A 24,120-nucleotide genomic window follows, 5' to 3' on the forward strand; every position below is an offset into this window, starting at 1 on the left:
ACTTAAGTGGTTATTCCAATAAATCTCTCACCCATCTGACAACTTACATAGCTATCAGACTGTTATTCACTGTATCCCCAGGGAGATTCACTTTACATCCCCATGACTAGTCTGTAAAAACCAATTTGTACTTCTTAATCCAGCCAACTTTCTCACCCATTCCATCTAACACCCCTCCCATCTGGCAACTGACAAAATGTTCTCTATATCTATGGCTCTGTTTCTGTTCTCCATGTTAGTTAATTTTTAAAAAAAACATTTCTTAAGAAACATTTTATGTGGGAACCATTTAGTGATCATTGTCTTTACTGTCTACTAAAGTGTGCAGAACAGCTAAAATGAAATTAATGCTATAGAAATATTCATTAGCAAAAAAATAACTTTATACTCCTATAAGGTTTAGCTTAAAAAAATCACTGGTGTACAAATGGTAGAATGGGTCAATGAATGAATGAATGAATGAATGAGTGGACTGTACTTTTTATTTTTAAACCAAATCATAATAAGAATTATATGTCTACATATAATGTAAAAATTATAGCAATGATCCCATCAGTGAATTTTACTCTTGGAAAGTGATTTTAAAATAGAAAAATATATATTTATATTTTAATGTGATATTCTGTTATTCTTGAATTATATTAAAAATGGACCCTGGCTGGCGTGGCTGAGTGGATTGACTGCAGGCCTGTGAACCAAAGAGCTGCTGGTTCAATTCCCAGTCAGGGCACATATCGGGTTGCAGGCCCTCTCCAGGGCCCCAGGAGAGGGTGTGTGAGAGAAAACCACACATTAATGTTTCTCTTTCTCTCTTTCTCCCTCCTTTCCCCTCGCTCTAAAAATAAATAAATAAATAAAATCTTTTAAAAATAAAGATAGATTTACAATATTACCTAAGCAAGAGACTATTGGACTTTTGTTAAATTTTGTTTAGTTTTAAAAAGAAAACTCTTACATCCCTTGAGTTACCTCGACTAGATCCATAATGCCCACACTAAAACTTTGTCTTATTTTCTGCTCATTAAGATACTAAAATAATTTAAGCACCTAATTTCCTTTGTCCTCTAATATTTATCCAACCTTAAATTTTGGAGCTGTATTCCATAGAAATAGTTTATTCCTCTTCTTTCTTGAAATCTACTTTAGAACTTTACCTTTTAAGTTTCTCCCCTTGAGTCTGCTGAAATGACTGAAAAGTTTTAACTCCTATTATTTACATTTCCAATGAAAAGAAACAGTATGTTCCTTTTATTTAGTTATTTATATTTATTTATATATAAGCTCTATACACAAATGCTTACATTAATTTTTTAACTGAAATCTCAATTAAATATTTATATGATGAAAGAAAGTTCTCACTTTTAAATTCCACCATTTCCTTAACATCATTCTCTCTGCTTGTATAACATTTTTCCTTCTAAATGACATTGTTTTATAAGCATGGCTTTTTCCTTCATTGCTTCCAATGGCTCTAGCCAGGGCTTGAAATTGAACTAGTGTGGGATATGTTTCATCTCTAATTGCATACTTGTATTTTCAGGTTAAAAAGGTGGCTTATCTTAGCTCTGTAATTGCACAATGGCTTAGGCTTTAGAGCCCACTGCTAGCTATTAGACCTAATGTATTCATGGGTAATGAGGATGACAAGATGAAAAATGACCAGAGCATACAATGTTATGGCATCTTCTACATCTATTTGTAAATTAAAGATGTTCACACATCTGTAGGAAAAATTTAAGGTACTGTATACATGCAATAGATAAAAAGGCAGATCAAAGAAACTGTTTATTGAGCGGTAGCCTTCAGAAGTATGTGTACAAATTATGTTATTTCCAGAGGCATGGCAGTGCAAATTATTACCATAGCATACAGAATGAGAAATATCTTGATTATAGCACAATAATCATTTGTCTCAACCCTAAAAATCCTAACTACGTGGTGAACGTGATAGCTGCAAAACCTCCTACTGTCTGCTCTGCTAAAACTATAGAATTGTTTTGGTTACCTTTTATGATCTCTTCTCCCAACATCTCCGTTCCTTAATTTGTGCCCTCCTCTCACTCTGCCCATTCCTACAGACTCCACAAAAATATCTGTTCACTTAATTGCTATGGCTGACTGAGGCAGTAACTGAAAATTCCCGCTGAGCTAAACAGTATATTTGTGCTTTGCTAAAACATAATGTGTTTTTCCTAGGTTTGCAGTTTTTTCCTATTATAGTATTTTTCAAGAGTCTATCACCTTTATAGCCTATTTTTATTCTTTGCAATGCTGTTTACAATATTCCAAAAATGTGTCCTGGGCATTTGTCTCCACAGATGTTGATGTGGATTCCACATCCTGACCCAGCAGCACCTTGATATAAATGTGCCCGTGATGGATGGCGACCTCCTCTGATATTTATAGTGCAGCTGCAACCACTGGGTAGGATTAGTGACCTGTGAAGGAAACCTGTTAAGCTTGCTGAGGCACTGTATTGCAGAATTCAATTATGCGTTTAACAGAAAATGGTACACCCACATTAAAAATAGATAATTACACTGAGTTATTTGTAATATGCCTGCACTCTACTCAAAGCTTAAATAAATATTTCGTGTTCTACACTACTTAATTTTTTTCTAATAGTTTTTCACTATTATATAACGCATCAGAAGGAAGCATTATATGGGCCAATATAAAATTTTCTGTCACACTTTGTAGAGCATATAATTGAAGTATTCCTTAATTTTAATTGTGGGATCCATACCTGATCTTAGATCTTTCCTTAATATTATGCATAGAACTTCTGATCCACTGTAGCATGTAAGGAATTAGGCAGTTGTCACTTTGGAGTACACTCAAGAGGAAAAAAAGACCGAATACACTTAAAATAAGCTACTGTTTTGGACCTATTAGACAACTGAGGTATAGTGTAAATCACCACCCCTAAAACAGAAGAGAAAGACAGGTAGATACAGAGAATACAGCCTACTAGAGAGTAGAGGTGCAGGAGCAGAACACCTAGAAACAGTATCCAGTTAGAAATAAACAACAGTGTGAATTTCTGAAGGATCAATGTGAACAAATTTAGAAATGATAAAATCTCCAGGAGGCCTGGTCATAAAAGGGCCCTCACACTTTCCTGAAGTTTACCTCCAGGAGCACTTCAAGGTTCTCATTGTGAAGATCAGAAAACAAGTTTCCTGTGGCTTCTAGCCGGGGATAGGGAAAGTAGAAATGTTGAAATTCACACAGAGCATTCTCTTCTTAACTCAACCTGACCTCAGGAATATTTCAGTGAGCCTAAGCATCTGTGGTATCAGATGAGCTTAACTGACCCGGAGGAAGACAAACATCAAATTCCAGCTGCCTCTAGCCATCTTGATTCTCTTAAAGGGGTACCAACAAAAGAAAATCGAGCAACAGTTATTTAAGTCAGAGCACAGGGTATGATCTCACTGAAAGACGGATACCTAACATGGAATGACAGAACACCACCCTTTCACACACACCATATCACCACTTCAGTCAAGTCCTGTATAATAATGAGGGGGCGCAAGGGGATAAATTGTGCATCTCAAATGTTAAAAAGAAGACTCTACCTGAAGACAACAGGAGGGAAATTTCAGCTTTTAACATGAATAGCTATAGCAAACAGTAAATACTATCTAATGCCTAGCCAGAAAAATGTAAAACTTGGTACTAAACACTTATTTACCCCAGTTATTTCACTCAGAGCATCATATTCAACTTTTGCCAAAAAAATTACAAGGCATACGAAAACATAAAAAAACAAGAACAAACAAACAAACAAAAACATTGTCTGAGAGGCAGATTGAATATCAGTACCAAACTCATACGGCAGACACACTGGAATTCAGACTGGGAATTTAAAACAGCAATAAGTTCAATGCTATAGACTCTAATGGAAAAAAAGTAGGTAACATTGAAGAACAGATAAGTAATTTAGCAGAGAGATGGAAACTCTTAAGAGCGGGTCAGAAAGAAATTAAAAACATTGCAACAGAAAAGGAAGGCTGCTTTTTTATAGACTTAGCAATAGCCTGGATATAGCTGAGCAAATAACCAGTGAATATGAATAAATGCCAATAGAAATTTCCATAACTGAAATATAAATAGAAAAAAAGATCCATCAAGAAGTGTAGGATGGTAACAAAAATTGTACATTACAATAAGCCAGGCAGTGAAAGACAAATACTATACGATCTCACATTTAAGTGGAACCTAATCAACAAAACAAACAAGCAAAATATAACCAGAGACACTGAAATTAAGAACAAATGGACAGTAACCAGAGGGGAGATGGGAGGGGATGATGCGGGGGAGGCTGAAGGGTTTTCAGGGACATCTATAAAGGACACATGGATAAAGCCAAGGGGGACTGGAATCAAGTTAGGGAGGTGGGGATGGCTGGGTTGGTGGGGGGGATGTGGGGGGTGGAAGCAGACAACTGTACTTGAACAACAATAAAAATATAAGAAAAAAAGACAAATATAAAAAATTCTAAACTACACAAAATGTGAATGCTACTAGCAAAAGAAAAGAGCGAGGAATGAGAAAAATATTTAAAGGAACAATGATTAAGAATGCCCCCAAATTGGTGAGGAACACCAACCAGAAATCCATGTAGCTCACAGAACACTAAACAGGGAAATACCACAAAAATATGTACCTGGGCACATCTTAATAAATGTACAGAAAATCTAAGACAAAAAAATCTTGAAAGAAGCCAGAGATAAACATAACTGTAGCTCTGTTAAGGTTCATGGTACTAGTTTATACATCTCTGACGACTCTTAGTAAACAGAGTACTCTTTCTCATTCCAAATGTTGATGACTTCAATATTAAACTAATAGCATATTTTCTTTCTTAATGTTGTTCCACCCTTCTACTGGGCCACAAAGCCTTATTGATACAGGGTGCAGCCAGGGGGGGTCCCCCAAAAAAAGATTTAGAAAGGTGTCCAGAATTCAAAGTGTATAGAAATATTGGAGAGACATATAAGATGTCCTCACCCCCCCCCCAGAGGGAAGGGATGAATGGAGCCAGGGCCATTGAGAGCTGTTTTGCATAGCAACAGTTTTGCAGCTAACCTCTGGGATGGTTATTTAACATATCTATAACCTTTAACTGGTTTCATAGATATGTTAAATAGCAGTGGCCAAGTTTGGAGCCCGGAAGAAGGGAGTAGCAGGGACTCAGGAAGGAACTAGCAGGGACTCAGGATGGAACTAGGGGGACTCAGGATGGAACTAGGGGCTGTGCTCCGGAGTGAGAGCACCTAGGTGAGAGCTTGGAAAAGACTGGCTCCGAGACATGAAGGGTCCCCGCTTGGCCAGATGAGAGAGAGCCACGCGGTTTCAGTAGAGTGAGGACCCCCTCTTGGTGAGGTGAAAGAGGGAGCCACGTGGTTTTGGCAGGGTGTGGACCCCCTCTTTCCCAGGTGAAAGGGAAAAACCACGCAGCTTTGCCAGAATGGAGATCCCTGCAGCCAGGTGAAGAAGACAGCCACATGCTTTTGGTGGAGTGCGGACTCCTGCAGCTTTGGTAGAAGAGGCCCACGCGGCTTTGGGGTGCCCCCTTTGGCTGCGGGGCCTGAAAAAGCAACAGAGACTTTGACTGGAACTGGGTACAAAGGACTCTTGCCAGTGGACCATGAGAGGGTACCACAGTACTTTGGATTAACTCGAGATCCTGCACAGTGACACAGCTGACGGTGCCAGCGGCCTGCAACACAGACGTGTGCTCTTTTCCTGATTTACGATACCCGGAGTTGGGACAGTGGGAGAAGGGAACGCTGTGTGGGTGTAGGTGTATACATAAAGGACTTTGATATTTTAGTGGAGGCATTAGGCCTGAATAGCATTAAATAAACATTTTGTTTCCTTTTCACAAATCTCTGGCACTGAGAGATGTGTTTCCAATTGGCGGCGGACAGAAGGGCCCAGTAGATTTTAGTATTTTGTTTTCGGGAGAGGCCCCTGTTGTATAGCAGTTTTGGGCATCCCTAGGTGGGCCAAATATTGTATTGCCCCTCCCTCGGACCTCCTCTTGTTCGGTAACATTATGACCACACCCTAGAAGTTGCATTTACCTCACAGCCCAAATATCAAACAGCACACTCTCTGAACACCAGCTTTTATGTTTTTAGCCAGAGGCCACTAAAGTCCTGATGGCAACTATTCTACCTCCTCAGAAACTATAATCAATGAATTCTTTCTTTATAATATAATTTTCTCTAATTTCTCCACAGAACTCCCCTTGCCTCATTTTGATGGCTACATTCCTAGACCTACCATTAAAAAAAAAATCTCTCATTGCCCACATCTGGTTCTAATTTAAATTAATAACCACTAGCTTTAAGAGTATTTTTAGTTCTGCCCAGTGATCCTACTACATATTTTTACTTTTCCACTCTCACCCTTTTTCCGATGATTATCCATATTGGCTAAAACGTTACTTTGTTTTTTCATTAAAAAAATTCAAAGAGAAACCACACATTCACCTCCATTGCAAAAAAAGGTCTCTTAATATTTGTATATACATCCAAGAATCTGTCTTCACTCTACTGAGATAAAACTGTTCAATATATAAAGTAATTGCTTCCCAAATGCCTCAGGTCATCTTCTCCACAAGAAAATTCCAGAATTTTCTCCAGCAATTCTCCCCTTTCTCTCCTACATCGTTAGTTGCTGATTTTATTTATTTCCTTCCTTCCACTTAAGGGTTATTTTATATTAAAAATGTGTATGAATTCCCCTACTATTAAAAGAAATTCCTCTTGCAACCCAATACCTTATTTCGAATAATGTCCTTTTTTTTAACTGAAGTTTATCAGAAGAAAAGGGCCTGAAAATAAATTATGTTTCTCTATTTTTTAATTATCTTCCCAACCAATTACAATCAGAATTTTACTCCCACTTTTCAAGTTCACAAAAAAAACTCGCTTTTTAAAAACTCTCTCCCTCTGTATTGAAATACTCCCTGCCAAGATATAATTTGCTTTTAACTTTTCTCCTTTCTTTACTAGTCACTTCCTTTTACTTTTCTATTCTAAAAAATTGAATTTTAAGCCCTGGGTGGTGTAGCTCAGTGGATTGAGCACAGGCCTTCGAACCAGACAATCACAGTTGGATTCCTGGTCAGGGCACATTCCTGGGTTGCAGGCCAGTTCCCTGCAGGCCAGTTCCCAGCAGGGGACGCACAAAAGGCAGCCATACATTGATGTTTCTCTTCCTCTCTCCTTCCCTTTCCCTCTAAAAGAGAAATAAATAAAATCTTTTTTAAAAAATTGCATTTTAAGAAAATGTTTCAAGAAAAATTTTTTTGCTTTTTTTTTCATTTGCATATCTGTATTAAATCCGGGTATCTTTTCCAAGCTCAGTTTTTATTAGATAATCCAATTACCGAACGTCTCCTCTCAATTCCTTTATCCTAAATAAAACCCCACTGCATTTCTTACTGTACGTTCCACCACCACTCGTCTATGTTCTTTACAGTCTAACATTTTCCTCTTACTCATTTATCTAAAGTCACGGTAGCAGCCTCCTTAGAATCCCTAGAATGCAATCAAATTGTCCCTCAGGATTTTGGCAAGTATGACTGCCTCTGACTGGAAAACTGTTCCCTAAAATATTTACACTGCTTGCTTCCTCATTTTCTTTATGTTGGTGTTCAAATTTCTCTTTATAGAGAAAACATTATTGGTACCACAGCATTCAAAACTTCATTCTGCTGGTTCCTTATCCATAGCAGTAACCACTACCTGTAATTTATGACTATTTTCCTCTATTAATGGAACTTCAAAAATATATGTTGAAAGACTGAGGGAACCAAAACATTTTTTTTCATTTTTCATGGGAAGATAAAAAAAATGTACAAAATTGCAGGGGTGCTTGGCATGCCCTTATTCTTGGGTGGGCCAGCCACGCACACTGTAAGCTGTGCATCTCTCTAGTGAGAAACCCAACCTGCTTTAGTACTAGAGACAAAGCCAGCAAAAAGCCAAAAAATTATATAATGTAGCGTGATGCTGCACATGCAAGTCCACTTCATGTTATGAGAACTGTTCATCGGACCCAATCTCAAGGCTATGAGAACAGTACTTAAGAGGCCCATTTAAGGTTGTGGAAAACTGTTCCTCATAGTTACCCAGACACCTGAGTGAGGCAGCCAGACTGCCTGAATTTACCCTACACTAACACTACATTTTAATCTATTATTTCATACTGTTAATATCTATGTTCTCCATAGATTTAGTATAACATGCATTTTCAAGAAGGAAAAGATAAGTTTAAAGTGAGAATAAATTCAGTTATCTTGATTGTAATTTTTTAGCCAGTAAAAAGTAAAATAGCTATTGGGTTTTATATGAAATAATTTTTAAAATCTTACTAGAGGCTACTTTCAAGGCTCTCAGGTTTGTGATACAATCAAAACGATCCTACATAGACTTTTCTTCTTTTTTAATGTATTGATTTTTAGAGAGAGAAGGAAAGAGAGAGAGACACCATTCTGTTGTTCTATTTACCATTCATTGGTTGATTCTTTTAAGTGCCCTCACTGGGGACTGAACTTCAACCTTGGCATATAGGGATGACTCTTTAACCAAATGAGCTACCCAGACAGAGCTGACTCTACATGAGCTTTTAAATGTTATATAATATTGTAACTATTTCTCAAAATTAAACCTGACATCCAAATGTTCAGTACTCATCCTACCTTAGGTAGGACAGTGACTTCTGCTACTGTTATTCACTTGGGCTTGTTATTGTCTATATAATTAAACTTTGTTACTTCTTTTCATTTGCTTTTTTATTTTTTACAGACTTTTTTATTGTTCAAGTAAAGTTGTCATTTCCCCCCGCTACTCCTCCCTGCCCCACTCATCCCACTTCCTTTTAATATTCTCACATCTCACTTTTCTTATCTTCTCAATGTGGTGTTATGGTTTCCTCTAAACAGTTAATAATTATAGTTATAATAGTTAAATTCTATTGAAATATCACACAATATAAACTTGATATATCTGCTTAAGGAAAGTTATCTTTACTTATAAAAAAATTCCAAAATCAAGAACTGGAAAATAAGCCCTGACTGGTGTAGCTCAGTGGATTGAGCACGGGACCGTGAAGCAAAGGGTTGCTGGTTCGACTCCCAGTCAGGGCATGTGCCTGGGTTGCAGGCCAGGTCCCCAGTGGGGGACACAGAGAGGCAACCACACATTGATGTTTCTCTCTCACTCTTTCTCCTTCCCTTCTCCTTTCTCTAAAAATAAATAAATAAAATATTTTTAAAAAAGAACTGGAAAATATGTTGGGAGAAGTGCCAAGGGAAATTGTCTTCATCTTTCTTTAACTGGGGTTTATTTATTTAAGTAACCAGAGATAGGAGATTAAATACTTTCATAGATGCACCAGAAATCAAATTAACTGCTAAATCCTCATTTAAGTTAGAGGCTGTAAATGGCTCATTATTTCTATGGTCTTCGTGTGTTTAAAAAAATTGACAACATATTGTATTGAGAAAATTGGATAGGTACGTGCAAACAAGGAAACTAGACGACCAACTTACACCATACACAAGAATAAACTCAAAACGAATTCAAGACTTAAATGTAAGTCACACAACCATAAAAGTCCTAGAAGAAAACACAGGAAGCAATATCTCAGACATTTCTTTGCCAACATATAGCAATACTTGGCAATATTTTGCCAACATATGTCCTGGGCAAGGGAAACAAAGGAAACAAGTAAATGAATGGAACTACATCAAGCTAAAAAGCTTTAGCAGAGCAAAAGACGTCAACAGAATGAATAGGAACCCACGGTATGGGAGAATGTATTTGCCAATGTTATATATAAGGAGTTGATTTCCAAAATAGTTAAAGGACATATACAACTCAATACCACAAAGACAAACAATCCAATTAAAATGGCAAAGGACACAAATGGATAATTCTCCAATGGGAATGTAAAGATGGGCAACAGACATATAAAATATGTTAAAGTCAACAATTATCAGAGAAATGCAAATTGAAAATATAATGAGATATCACCTTATATCTGGCAGAGTAGCTGCCATCAATAATCTGCAATCAGACACATGCACACAAAATAATAAGAAAATGAAATCAATGACTCCCTCAATAAAATAAAATAAATCAACAAACTTGCTGGCAAGGATGTGGAAAAAAGGGAACCCCTGTGCACTGGTAGTGGGAATGCAGACTGGTACAGCCACTGTGGAAAACAGCATGGAATTTCCTTAAAAAATTATAATTAGAATTGCATTTTGACCCAGTGATTTTACTTCTTGGAATGTATCCCAAGAATACCAAAATATTATATTGAATGAATACATGTCCTTCTGTGTTCATTGCAGCATTATTTTCAATAGCCAAGATCTAGAAAGAGGCCAAGGGCCAAATAGTAACAGTATATGGGTGGATAAAAAAAAAAAAGCTGTGATACATTTGTATAAAGGAATATTATGTAGCTATGAAAAAGAAGGGACTCTTATTTTTTGTGTTAGCATAGATGGACCTGAAAAATGTTATGCTAAGTGAAATAAGCCAGTTAGAGAAAGATAAACACCACATGATCTGACTTATATGTGGAATGTAATGAACAAAATAAACTGACTAGGAAAATAGAAACTGAGTCATGGATACATGGAATAGACTGACAGCTGTGAGAGGAGAGTAGGGAGGAGGGACTGAATGAAAGAAGGTGAAGGGATTAGCCAAAAACATCTACGCATAACCCATAGACCCAGACAACAGTGTAGTGATGGCCAGAGGGAAGGGGATGTCTGGGGCTGGGTGGAGGAGGGCGAAAGGGTCAGAGGAAATGGGGACATCTTTAGGAGTGTCTATAAAAATAAATTTTAATAAATCAACAACATAAATGACCTTAAAATCAAAAGATGTGCAGTAATTCTGCAGTTATGATACATTTTAAAAATGAAGTGATTCCTAAGTCCTGTAATAAAAACTGCTCAGATGATTCCACATATGTGACTATGTGTAAGAGCTTTCTACAACTATATTAACCAAACAAGAAGACAATATTGTTTCTCATTATGCAGGTTTCTCTGCTCTCCAAAAGTACAGTGATCCTATGAAACTTTTTACGAGCCAAAATGATGAAGAAGAAGCAAAGAAGCACTTACTGCAGGACACATCTTGCTAACAGATGAACAGAATAACTTGAAATGAAGCAGAGGTGCTCACAGACATAGTTCAAAGCTATGGCAGTGGCTTGATGCTAAAACGCTGAATATAGTTCCAGGGGGAAGAATCTTGGTGGGACCACTCTTGCTGCTTAGGCTTCACAGAGCCTCTAAACTGCATTGCTGCAAAACAGATGCTAAATGCTATTTTCTTTTTTTGTCTTTTCTTGTGTAAGTGTAAATTCTTTTTATATTTCTTTTGGTTAGTAAAAAAGGATACTAATTGAGGTCTTCTGTAAGAGTAAAATGGTATAAAGCAAACTTGAAAAGGTGGCATATACCTGTATGTACTCATGGCTTTAGTACTTGAGTACTTTAGTACTTTAGTATGGCTGAAAAGGCTAAAGAATTTCCATATTTAATAATGAACAACGTATCTTCTTCAAAAATAAGCTAATATTCTTTAAGCTTAGGAAATCCACAAACGAGCACCTGAATTTATATATGTTCATGTAACAGATTTAATATAAATTATCTTCTTAAATATACCTTTATAGAAACTTAGGCACAAAACAAACTCAGTAAAAATAAAAAGTGACAGTTACTTTAAATGAAGAAATAACTCAGGATGTTATTAAGGAAGTACATGAAAAAGTTATTCTTAAGAAGAAAAGAAAAGAAAAATAAGGTCTGTCCAAATGCTTCATTAATAATTGAAACATAGATGCATACGTGAAGGGCTTTGTAAGTAATGAGCACTAGGCATAAATATTTAACAGATTGCTTGTGAAATGTGTCCTAAATTATGTCTAAATGTTAACAAGGATGTCTTCTACTTGACAGAACAATGAGGAACATAAATATTTCAAAGCAGCAAGCATGACAGGTGGAGGCTGGGGAAACACAAGGCAGCCTCCGTGTTCTTCTTAACTCTTTAACCTTCAGATCTGCGCTTTCTAAGTTTAACAGGAACAAAGTGTTTCCCATCAAAGCCAACGTTTATACCAGTTACATCAAAGCTATACTGGAACCTCTTTAAAGTACACTTATCAGACAAATAGTGCATACAAAGTGATATGTCTTGGTGGTATAAAAAGAATTGACAAGTAAGACAATGTATTTGAAGTGAAACAATCTCCTTGATAGCGACTGCACTCTATTTTGTTTACTGACCCAGACTCTACAAAGACATGCGTAGATCATGGACAGTTTCCAAGGCTATTTGCCCCCACACACAAACAGATAGGCACATGAATATATAAACCTAGCATAAAATGAATGAGAGTGATTATACCTCACCTCCAACTGAAAAAAAAAAGAGTCCAACAGTGCTATAATATCATAATATTAGGTAGGGAATTTTGGACATATAATTCTGCCAATGTTTCTTTCTATTTTAATAGTAAATGTTTTAACCTAACTTAATAAATGTTCAACTATAAATAAAATTAACCTAGATGAGTTTGAATAATAAAAATTATAAAGATAGGATTAAGACAAATGTTAGATTCCACCATAGTTCAGCTACAGATATACTACTTAGCTTTAGAAAAGTCACTGACATTGCTCTGAAATAATATTTTTCTCAATAAAAAAATAAAAGAAAATCCCACCATTGTGTTCAATTGTAAATACAGTAAATACAATTATTTGACAGTATAAAATAAGTGAAAAACACTGAAACTATGTGATGAAACATATTCAAGAATCATAATATAGAAGCATTCATATTAATGTGAACATTTAGATTATTGACCCTGAGTAGAGAGTGGTTTTTTACTCAATTTAATGAATTTTACCAGACAATAGCCAATTTTGCTCTTCGTTTTATTTATGCATGGTAATAGTCATGTCACATTTTATTTTATTAGTATTTTATTTCTGTTTCATCGCTATCATTTCCCTAAAATTATTTCTCAGAGGCTAACAGTAACTTTCTGATGGCTCACATCAGTGTTTTCTCAGAACGTTTACTCACCCTCCACCACCTGATAATGATACTGATTACTGTCCTTTATCTCCTCTCATACATTATTTGTTTACTCATTCACCGCATAAAACTATTTTAGTTTCTACTGGAAATTATGGCTTTAATCCTGACACACAGGCTTTGACTGAAAACTTGGCCTTATATTTCTAGTACGTATTCTCCTAATACCATACATTCATTTCTGCTAAATGAACCAATGATTTCATGCTTCCACCAAACAGCTCAAAATTTAAAATGCAACATAGCGCCAGAGAAAAAACTTGGATATCCCTTCAGTTTTTGAATTCTGTGTGGTTTTCTGTTGCTGAATTCATCAAGTTCAAATACTTGCCTGACATTGCTTTAAACTAGGCTGAATTCTCTAATTTCTATCATTAATATCCACACTGTATAAGTTTTACTTCCTAATTATTTTTCAAATTTTTCACTTATCTATGTCTTCATTGCTACAATGGAGTCTGAGCTGTCATTATCTCTCAGCTAGATTATTGGAGTAACACCTGAATTACTTGTTTCTTTAATAACCTCTCCTAGCAGTTCCATACACTTAATACAAGGTTGTCATGTTTAACTCTAAAATTATTTTATTCATCATGAAAAGAAAAGCAATATTTTCTCATTGATCAAAAATAAAGCAAAAATTCTTAATACACAAGTTCTTCACAGTTAATCTCTCATGATAGTCTAAGGTATTATCCAGCTCCAGGTCAGGCCTCTTGTCTTCCTATTTTCTCTAATAACTTGAGCATCCTTCAATTCTATACAGAGGGGCCAAGAATCAATTTATCATAATTCATATGGAAAATAATGCAAGAATTTTAAATAATACTAGAAAAAAGCTTTTATATGTACTTACAATGGTAAACTTAACTTTTGCCCCACACTCTATATAGTTCATATTTTCTGTTCATATCCAGCATTATAGTCTATGTATAAACTACCCACTAAATATCTGTTAAGTGAATGAATCTTAAGAATAATATCTCAGCTTGGTCATTTCATAATTTCACATTAGAACATACTTATTATGTTATGTTGGTTATTATTTTATATATAAAAAAGAAATAATATAATGTGATGGCTATGATTTGCTTTACTTTTAAAGATAATACACAACTAAAGCATTATAGAGTGTATTTCACTGTATATGCTTTTAACATTTTTAAAAATTTTATTTATTTATCTTTAGAAGGGAAGGGAAGGAGAGAAAGAGAGGAATATCAATGTATGGTTGCTTCTGGTGCATTCCCTGCTGGGAACTGGCCCCTGCTGGGAACTCAGCTGCAACCCAGGCATGTGCCCTGACAGGGAATAGAACCACAATCTTTTGCTTTGCAGGCCTGTGCTCAATCCCCTGAGCTATACCAGCCAGGTGCTTTTAACATAATTTATATTTATTTAGAATTAGCTAATTTATAAGTAAAATTATTTGATATTTTAACAAAGAAAATGTTACTTAGTTTTCTTTAAATGAAAAAGAATAAAAAGCATTTTATATGCTAAATATATATTTTGACTTCAATATATTATAATAATTTTAAATCATTTTTGCCATAATTGTCTTACTAATTAAAAATTAGAATACCTCTTCCTTTATCAATTGTTTAGTATATTCTTTGTGTACATTTTAATTAATTTATTCATATATAATTCAACAAAACTCTATTCACATATTCCTGCCCAGTCTCTTTCCAAATGATTCATTTATTTTTCCAAAGTAAGAACCAACTTATTAAAGATTTTCCTAATTTTAAGTTCTGCAACCCTCTAGGTATTATTTACTATTGAAATTTCTCTATTAAATCTTTACCCCTCACAGGTAGCATCTCCCACAATATATAATTATTATTTGTTCATAGTCATACATATTATCTTAGAAGGTGAAAAGCTGATAAACTATTATTTTGGAGATATTAAAATATATTTTAAATTTTTTTATTTTTACCCATTACATTTATTTCTTGTGTTTAAAAGCATAGTCTTAGAATTAAGCATGCAGATGAAATAGCATAAGAAGAATTTTACTGAAGAAAGAAAGAACTGGCCCGGTGGGGACACAGTTGTACAAAATCAGGCGAAGAGCCTCATCACTGGCAGTGTGGGTGAACTAATTGCTTTGAAAGCAGAATGCTTTCTATAGCCCTCCCAGACAGCGAGAAATGTTTTCCGACATCATTTACTATAAATGTTTCATGAAGTATCTTCTTTGACAAAGCAATAGAAACTTTAAATTCATATTTTATACATTCTTCCCAAGTAATGACTGTCAAAATATACCTAAATGTTTTAGCTGAATGAGCTTTAAAAGAAGACATGAAAGTATAAATAAAATCAAGTAGTATATAACAGTTCTCAGGATATCTGTATTCAAGAAACATTTTATTCACACATTCAGTTACAGCAATCACCATGCCACATGGCATACAGCTTTTAGTATTTATACAGACTAAAACATAAGTTTATAAAGGTCAAAGAAATAGATACTATGATTTTCTATCCTCATTCCCCTATACCACACAGAGGAGTTATACAATAAATATCTTTTTATTTGTTTTGAATTTTACTTTTCAATTACAGTTTGCATTCAACATTATTCTGTCTCAGCTTCAGGTGTAGAGCATAGTGGCTAGACAATGCACACTTTATAAAGTGCTCCCCTGAGACTCTTGAAAGTATTTCAATCACATATTAATATTTAAAATGACTTAAAACTGCTCTTGTATTATAACTCTGCTATTTGCAATGTAGAATGTCAAGCACATTTACAGAAAAGGTCTGTGATTTCTAACCAAACTGGAAAACATGCAATAATATGTATTACCTTCAATCAGAAATTGATTGTCAAAATCAATCCTTCAGAATGGGAATTTCCCATTAAGTATAAAATTGACCTCACTACTGACCTCTAGTCAGAAAATATCAAAATCAATTTTTTATTCATCACTTTAGCTGGTCTAATGTGAGAACTCAGTATTAAGTAATACATTTTGTTATTTTCTATAAAATCCTATATTCCCTCACACTAGTTCTTTCATCCAATATAAAGTAACAGATTAGATTCACCACTCTTCCTAAAAAATTTAAAAAATGGCAAAAAGTATAAAACAACTATTTTTGAACAATGGACATTAGGCAGCCTCAGAGACTGATTGCCGAGTGAGGGAAAACACCAAGGCCTTTAGGTCTGTTTATTCCCTGATTATTGTTTGCAGAGAGTTTCCAGGGGACAGATCAAGGGGAAGGACCAGAGTCCAACTATCACCATAGATAGAGGCAGCCACATTTTTAAGATGAAACGGAGGGAAGAACTTCAAAGATTTTTTAAGATTTTCAGACGGGCTCTTTGAAATCTTAGTTTAGTTCTAATCAGAGCATGTGAATGAAGAAACTTTCCAAGGCCAGGAAAAAATATCACTTTCATAAAGCAAAACAGGAAACAGAACTGCAATATTTTCATAAGCCAGACTGAAAAAAATGAATGATATAGAGAATCAAAAAATGTATTGTTGCACATAGGGAAAAATAATTCTGGAATAAAATTGGCTTTGGCCCCATATTACAAAGCTTTAAGCTTTGTAGTTCAACAGTTGAAACATTTTTCAAGTAAATTAACTGCATCCCACCCCACAAAAAATCAAGGATATTTGTAAGAGTAAAAATACCCATTAATGACATAATATCACAATGTATTTTACACAGTGAAAACTTGGCAGGCTTGAACTCCCCCCAAAAATAGAAAACATAATTACAGGAAAAATACTACTAATTGATATGAGTGCACAAACAACACAATGGTAGAATTAGTGAAGGACATTATAGCTATTTTCATCAAAGAGGGCAGAGATGGACTAAACATATTATTTTTTTAAACTAGTGTATTCATCTTTCAACAGAAACAACTAGAAAAAAAGGAAATGAAATGCAAAGTGAGGAGAACATTTTAAATTATAAAAAGCAATTGGAAACAAAGACAATAGAGACAATTAATGAAGCACCTCTCTCTTTGAGAAAAATCAATCAATTTACTATACTTGTGACCAGACTTATCAGGATACAAAAAAGAGAAAACAAAACCACCAATATTAAGAATAAAATTAGTAATATAACTCCACATGATAGAGGCATTAAAATAAGATATTGTCATGAATAAGTTTAAGCCAAAATATTAAAAATGTTAAAATGCACTATTTGAAAGTCATAAATTATCAAACCCACATAAGAAAGACTATATAACATATATAGCCCTATACATGTTAAATAAATTAAATTTATACTTAGAAACCTTACCGTAAATAAATATCCAATGCCGAAAGGCCTTTCTGGGTAAATTCTAATATTTAATTCTATACATATTTCCACAGATACACATTCTCCCGGAAAACTGATGAAGAAAAGTAAGCTGGCAGGAACACAGCTCAACTCATTCTATAAGGTGTGATCCCATTAAAAATTTATAAAGAAATACATTGTAAAAAAGAATACAATAACTATATACATCATAAAGATAAATATTAGAATAGTCTTAATTAAAATTTCAGCCTTCATTGAGTAGCTCAGTTGGTTGGAGTATACTCTTACGCAGCAAAAGATTGCAGATTCCACCCCACCTGGGGCATGAGCCAGAGACAAACAATTGATACTGCTCTCCTCTTCTTTCTCCATCCCTCCCCTTGCTCTCTCTCTAAAATCAATAAAAATGTTCTCAGGTGAGGATTTTTTAAATTAAAATTTGAGTCTAATACTATATACAAAAATAATGACATACCATGAACAAAATGGCCAGTAACCAGGAGCACAAGGTTAGTTGAACATAGTATCAATTCACGTAATTAAGCTTATTTATGCAGTGTTACGAAAAACGATATGAAGATCTCAAGAAAAATCAAGACTTACCGAATAAAAATGTCAGCAAACTTTTTCAAAATGATCAAAGCCATTTATGGAACATATAAATGGTTCCTCCCTTATGATGGCTCAACTCACGATTTTCTGGCTATACAGTGGTACAAAGTCAGTATGCCCTGACCATCTCCCAGTCTAGTGATATGCAGGGCAGTAATCTCATCATGCGGGGCAGCAGCTGCCTGCCACAGTTCTCAGCTGGGGACCCCGTCAGTAAGGTAAACAACTGATATCTATGGTGTACTGTGTTACTAATGTTTTTGGATATTTAAGGTGGGTTAAATGAAGCTATGATGTTCAGTAAGTTAGGTATCTTAAAGGCACTTTAATTTACAATATTTTCAAATTACAATGGGTTTATCAAGATACAGCCACATCTTAAACTGAAGAACACCTATATACAACTAATAACATACTTTAGAGTAAAAGTGCTTTTCATCTAAGATGAGGACAAAGCAATAGTGTTCTTGCCTGCCATTCCTATTAAACATGGTACTGAATATTTTAGACAATGCAACAAACTATGAAAGAAAGAAAGAAAATGCATACTCACTAGAAACAAACAACAAAAAAAATTTTAATCCCAGATGGCATGATTTTCTATGTAGAAAATCCTGATGAATAAGAAAAAATAATTATGATAACTCATCAACTAAGTTACCGGTATGACAAGATATGAGGTCAATATAAAAAAAATCAAATGTTTCTAAACTCCAGCAACAATAAGAAATCAAATTAAAAATTAATAACAACAAACATAAAAAACACTTAAAGATAAAATTTTAAACCCGGACTCTAAAAACTATTATACACAAACAAATAAAAATTAACACATAATTAAATGTAAAAATATACCATGTGTCCATAGGAAAAGTCAGTATTGTTGAGATGTTGATTCTCCTCATATTGATCCACAGATATTTAACAATAACAGTCAAAATCTCATTATGTTTATTGTAGAAATCAATAAATCACATGAGGAAATATGACCAAACCTGGAATAGCCAAAATAAACTTGGAAAGATAAAGAAAATTGTAGTTCACAACACCTGTTATCAAGACATACAACTACACAGTAATTAGAACAGAATGGCATTGGCAATTTGTCAATCTGATTTTCTATCTATCTATCATCTCTCTACTCAAAAATAAAACGGGACATAGATACCCACATATACAGTACAATTGTTTTTTTAAAGCTATTTTCCAATACAAGCCAAAGGAGAAATTCTATCTTTCAACTGATACTATAGGAACACAGGAGTAGCTATATGAAAAATAAATGAAATTTGACCATTGACTCTACAGCATATACAAAAATTAACTTGACATTTTTCACAGACTTTGATATAAGAAGTAATGTTACACACATTTAAAATAATGCAAAAGAGCCCTGGCTGGTGTGGCTCAGTGGTTTGAGTGCTGCTCTATGCACCAAAGGGTCACTGGTTTGATTTCCAGTCAGAGCACATGTCTGGGCTGCAGGCCAGGTCCCCAGTAGGGGTGGTGTGAGAGGCAACCACGCCTCTCTTTCTTTCTCCTTCCCTTCCTCTCTTTCTGGAAATAAATAACTAATTTTTTTACAAAATAGATGAAATAAAATAATGCAAAAGAGAAAAGTTTAGTGATCGTTTGGCAAAAAACAGTACTATATACAACATAATAAGCACAGATCCACATTTTGACTACATCAAAGGTTTTGTTCTTCAAAAGCAATGCTGTTTTAAAAAATGAAATGGTGAGCAACATACTAGTGCATAATATTTGAAACTATATTTCTGACAAAGAACATATATCTAGGATATGTAAAAACCCAAATATTATTAATATAAACATCTTAATAAAGGTGGGCAAAATATTTGAATAAACATTTCATAGAAAATAAAAAATATTTTGATGGGAAATCAGTCTATGAAAAGATCATCCAAATAACTGGCCATAAAAGTAATGCAAACAGAAACTATAATGAGATTCTGCCACAAGTCCATTACGTTGACTAAGTTGTAAATGTTCCCATGTTGTGTTTGTGAAACTATAGTTAAGCACTACTAGGAGGGAAGTTGAACCTATACAAACACTTTGAAAAATGGTTTTACAAATTTTTTAAACATTTTATAGACACCTGACCTACCACACCACCATTCCACTCATATATAATACTCAATAGAAACATAAGTGTGTACTCACAAGAAGACATGTATAGGATGATCTTAGTAACTTTATTTGTAAAATTAAAAATGGGAAACCTTGTAAACTAAGTAAGTGAATGGATGAATTATGGTATGTCCACAGAATGCACTACTGCTCAGAAAAATTACAGAAAAAAGAATGGGCTTGATAAATGCAACAACATGGGTTAAACTCAAAATAATTATTTTGGGAAAGACTAGACCAGTCTCCATCTTAAATTCACTTTATATACAGTTTTAGAAAAGCAAACTAATCTATAGTGACAGAGGGCATTTGAGGAACTACCATGGAATGATGGGAGGATAACACAGCATAGATAGAAAATTCCATGAAGAAATTTGCTAGTAATGAGTATGTTTATTACTTTGACTGTGGAGATGATTTCATAGATATGTCAATATTAATGAAAGTACATACCATGAATATGTATAGTCCCTTGAACATTAAATACATCTAAATATAGCTGCAAATTATTTTTTTTCAAAAGGAAAATATGTTTGTCTTCTTCATGTGGCCAAGATTCCACCAGGGGTGTTAACTGCCAATGGGTAAGAGGCCTCAGTCACCATTCCCATTAGCTGTAGCCACGTCATCTGTGTAGCGATGGCTCTTAAGCAGAGACATCAGTTGTTCTTCAGATGCCTGTTACCATTTCCTTTACTCTCTCTGAGAATAAATTACCTTAATAGAATTTTAAGATGCAGCTCACTTGTCATAGATAAATGAGATTTTTACAGACACTTGCATCTCAAATATACTGCTTTTGTTTCCATTTCATATAATAATTTATTTCTTTTGTCCATTTAATGAAGGTATCACTTTTATTTTTATTCCTCTGTTTCTCTATTCATGGAAATGAATGCATGATGTATCTAGATGCCAATTCATTTGGCATTGCTTTTGTAGCTATTCAGCAAGGTGACAACATTTAAATGGATTAATTTAATAACTCCTGTTTTCTGTAGAGTAAATGTATAGAAAATCACGTGACTCTTACTCTAATGTAAGGGGAAATTCATTTATGTTGAAAAGAAATTACTGGAAACACTTTCAAGATTGGCAATGCAGGAATGCCTTATATCAATTAATTAGTGAAAAAGAACCTCACTTCCAATAAGAAACAATCTGATTCTGCATATATATATATATATATATATATATATATATATGCATTAAAAAGGGAACAGTGAAGTTAAAAAGGTGGAAAACTCAAGAAAGGCTGGATTAAAAGGCTAATTACTTTAAAAATTAGGGAGAAAGTGAGATTGAAAGGTAAGCAATAATGATTAAGGACTATGCTAATAAATTAATAAGTTAAATCCCATTTGTAATTGTGTGTTAGCTGCAAAGAACAGCAAATCCATTTTATACATTATCCAAATTTGTTGGAAAAAGTGCTGAATTATCTATTTATGTTGTTTACATGTAAGAATATAATTTGCAGCCCATGTGTCCAAAATAAATTCCTTAGGACAGAATTGATTGACAGATTAGTAAGTAAAAAAGGAACTACTTAAGTCAACAATTAAGTTTTTATTTAGGCAGAAATTGTTAGATAGCTAATCATATTTAAGTAGAATAGTAAAAACTGCAATTTTTCATGTTGAGATCTCTCAACAGTGTGTCACAATGTAATGATGCTAGAAGAATTAAAATAAAGTACATTCTTTGGCTAATCAAGTCATGAAGGTAGACAAGAACTTCTTCAAAACCAGATTTATTTTCAACATAATCATCATTCTCAAGAATTCTCCACATTAACTTTTTACTTATTTTTATCAAATTATATTTATATTGTTAGCAAATTTAATTAAATATTTATAATGTAATCCAATGGCTATATAAACAAGAACCTACTCTAAAAATTGAGTTAACAAATAACACTAGAATAATATACTCTTTGAGTTTATCTCATAAATGGGGACAATTTTGTAATGCACTAAAATCTTTTAAATTATTGAAGTGTTCATTTGCATGCAATGTTTCAAGCTATTTTTATTTAAACTATCTTGCATGTAATGGCCTTTTATAATCGATTTCAGATTTCTATTCATTCATAATATCAATTTTATTCATTTTTGCTCTTATCGAGAGTGTTGCTGAAGATCCATTCACCAAATGATTGATACCATTTCTTCAAATTTTACTAAACTATATATAATGTTTATTTTTAAGATGTGGGTGAATTGCAAAATATTGCTTATATATACAGAAATTGAGATGCGACATAATAATTTTTTATTTTGTGTTTCTATATTAGTGTTATGATTTCACTTGTTTCTCTCCCTGTGCCACCAGAGCACTTTCTTCAATTCTTATTCATTCTTCTCTCCAGCCTGGTCAGTGCTGATCTTCTTGGGAGATTTTGGTGAAGTTTTTCACCTCCAAGCGAGATGGAGAAATAATTTCTGAGTGGCCAAGGATCACACCTCGGATCTCACATGCACACATTCTGTTACTGTAAATAAATTATTCAAATTCTCTGTGTAGTAATTTTCTCATCTGTAAACTATGCATAATAATAATGCCAACTTTACACTGTGGTGATGAGATTAAATGCATTTGTATAAAATGTTGAGAGTAGAGTCTGCTGTGAGTAAGAAAATTCTACATGTGGGCTATTCTGATCTTCAGGGAGAATTAACCATGGTAATCAACTAATACATAATTTAACATATATTTATTCCATACATAGGTGTTTTCTGAGGAAAAAATGCAAGACTATTGTTTAATCATTCAAAGCTAACAGTAACACATTGTTACTTCAATGTATATCTTGGGTTTAGAAAAATGCGTAGCAAATATTTCTATAGCTTAATTTTCCTATTTGATCTGAATGCAGACATTGAATATATTAGTGTTCTAGAATTGCCATAATAAATCAGAAGCTGAGTCACTTAAAAAACACACAAATGTATTGTCTCACAGTTGTGGAGCCCAGAAGCTTAAAATAAAAATGTCAGCAAGACCATGCTCCCTTTTAAAATTCTAAGTCTTCCTTTTTCTAGCTTCTAGTGGAGTGTCTGTGCTCTTGTGTTTTGTAGTTTGTAGATCCATCAATTCAATCTCCCATATTCACATGGCATGCTTCTTGTTTCTTTTTTTCCCCTCTCTCTTTTTTTATTGTTGTTCAAGTACAATTGTCTCCACTTTCCCCCACCACTCCTTCCTACCCTAGCCAGCCCTGCCTCCCACACTTGATCCTATCCCCCTTTGGTTTTGTCCAAAGGTCCTTTATACATGTTCCTTGACAACCTTTCCCCCTTTTAACCCTATTAATCTCTCTGGTTACTGTCAGTTTGTTCTTATACTCAATGTCTCCAGTTATATTTTGCTTGCTTTTTAAAAAATTTATTTTAATTGGCGTTCAAGTACAGTTCTCTGTCTTTTACTCCTATCCCAGGCCCACCCCAGTGCTCCCCACCTCCCTCCCATTTTCACCCTCCTCCCATTTCCACCCCACCTAGTTTTTGTCCATGTGTCCTTTATACTTGTTCCTCTAAACCCTTCCTCCCTTTCCCCTGAAATTCCCTCCCCCCTCCTCTCTGGTCACTGTCAGCCTGTTCTCTATTTCAGTGTCTTTGGTTACATTTTGCTTGTTTGATTGTTTTATTGTTTAGGTTCCTGTTAAAGGTGAGATAATATGGTATTTGTCTTTCACCGCCTGGCTTATTTCACTCAGCATAATGCTTTCCAGTTCCATCCATGCTGCTGCAAATGGTAGGGGCTCCTTCTTTCTTTCTGCTGCATAGAATTCGATTGTATAAATGTACCACAGCTTTTTGATCCACTCATTTAGTGATGGGCACTTAGGTTACTTCTTGCACTTGGCTATTGTAAATTGTGCTGCTATGAGCATTTAGGT

The sequence above is a fragment of the Artibeus jamaicensis genome, unplaced genomic scaffold, assembly GCF_021234435.1.
Source record: "Artibeus jamaicensis isolate MK-2021 breed Jamaican fruit bat unplaced genomic scaffold, CSHL_Jam_final contig_415, whole genome shotgun sequence".
In the NCBI taxonomy this organism is placed as follows: Eukaryota; Metazoa; Chordata; class Mammalia; order Chiroptera; family Phyllostomidae; genus Artibeus; species Artibeus jamaicensis.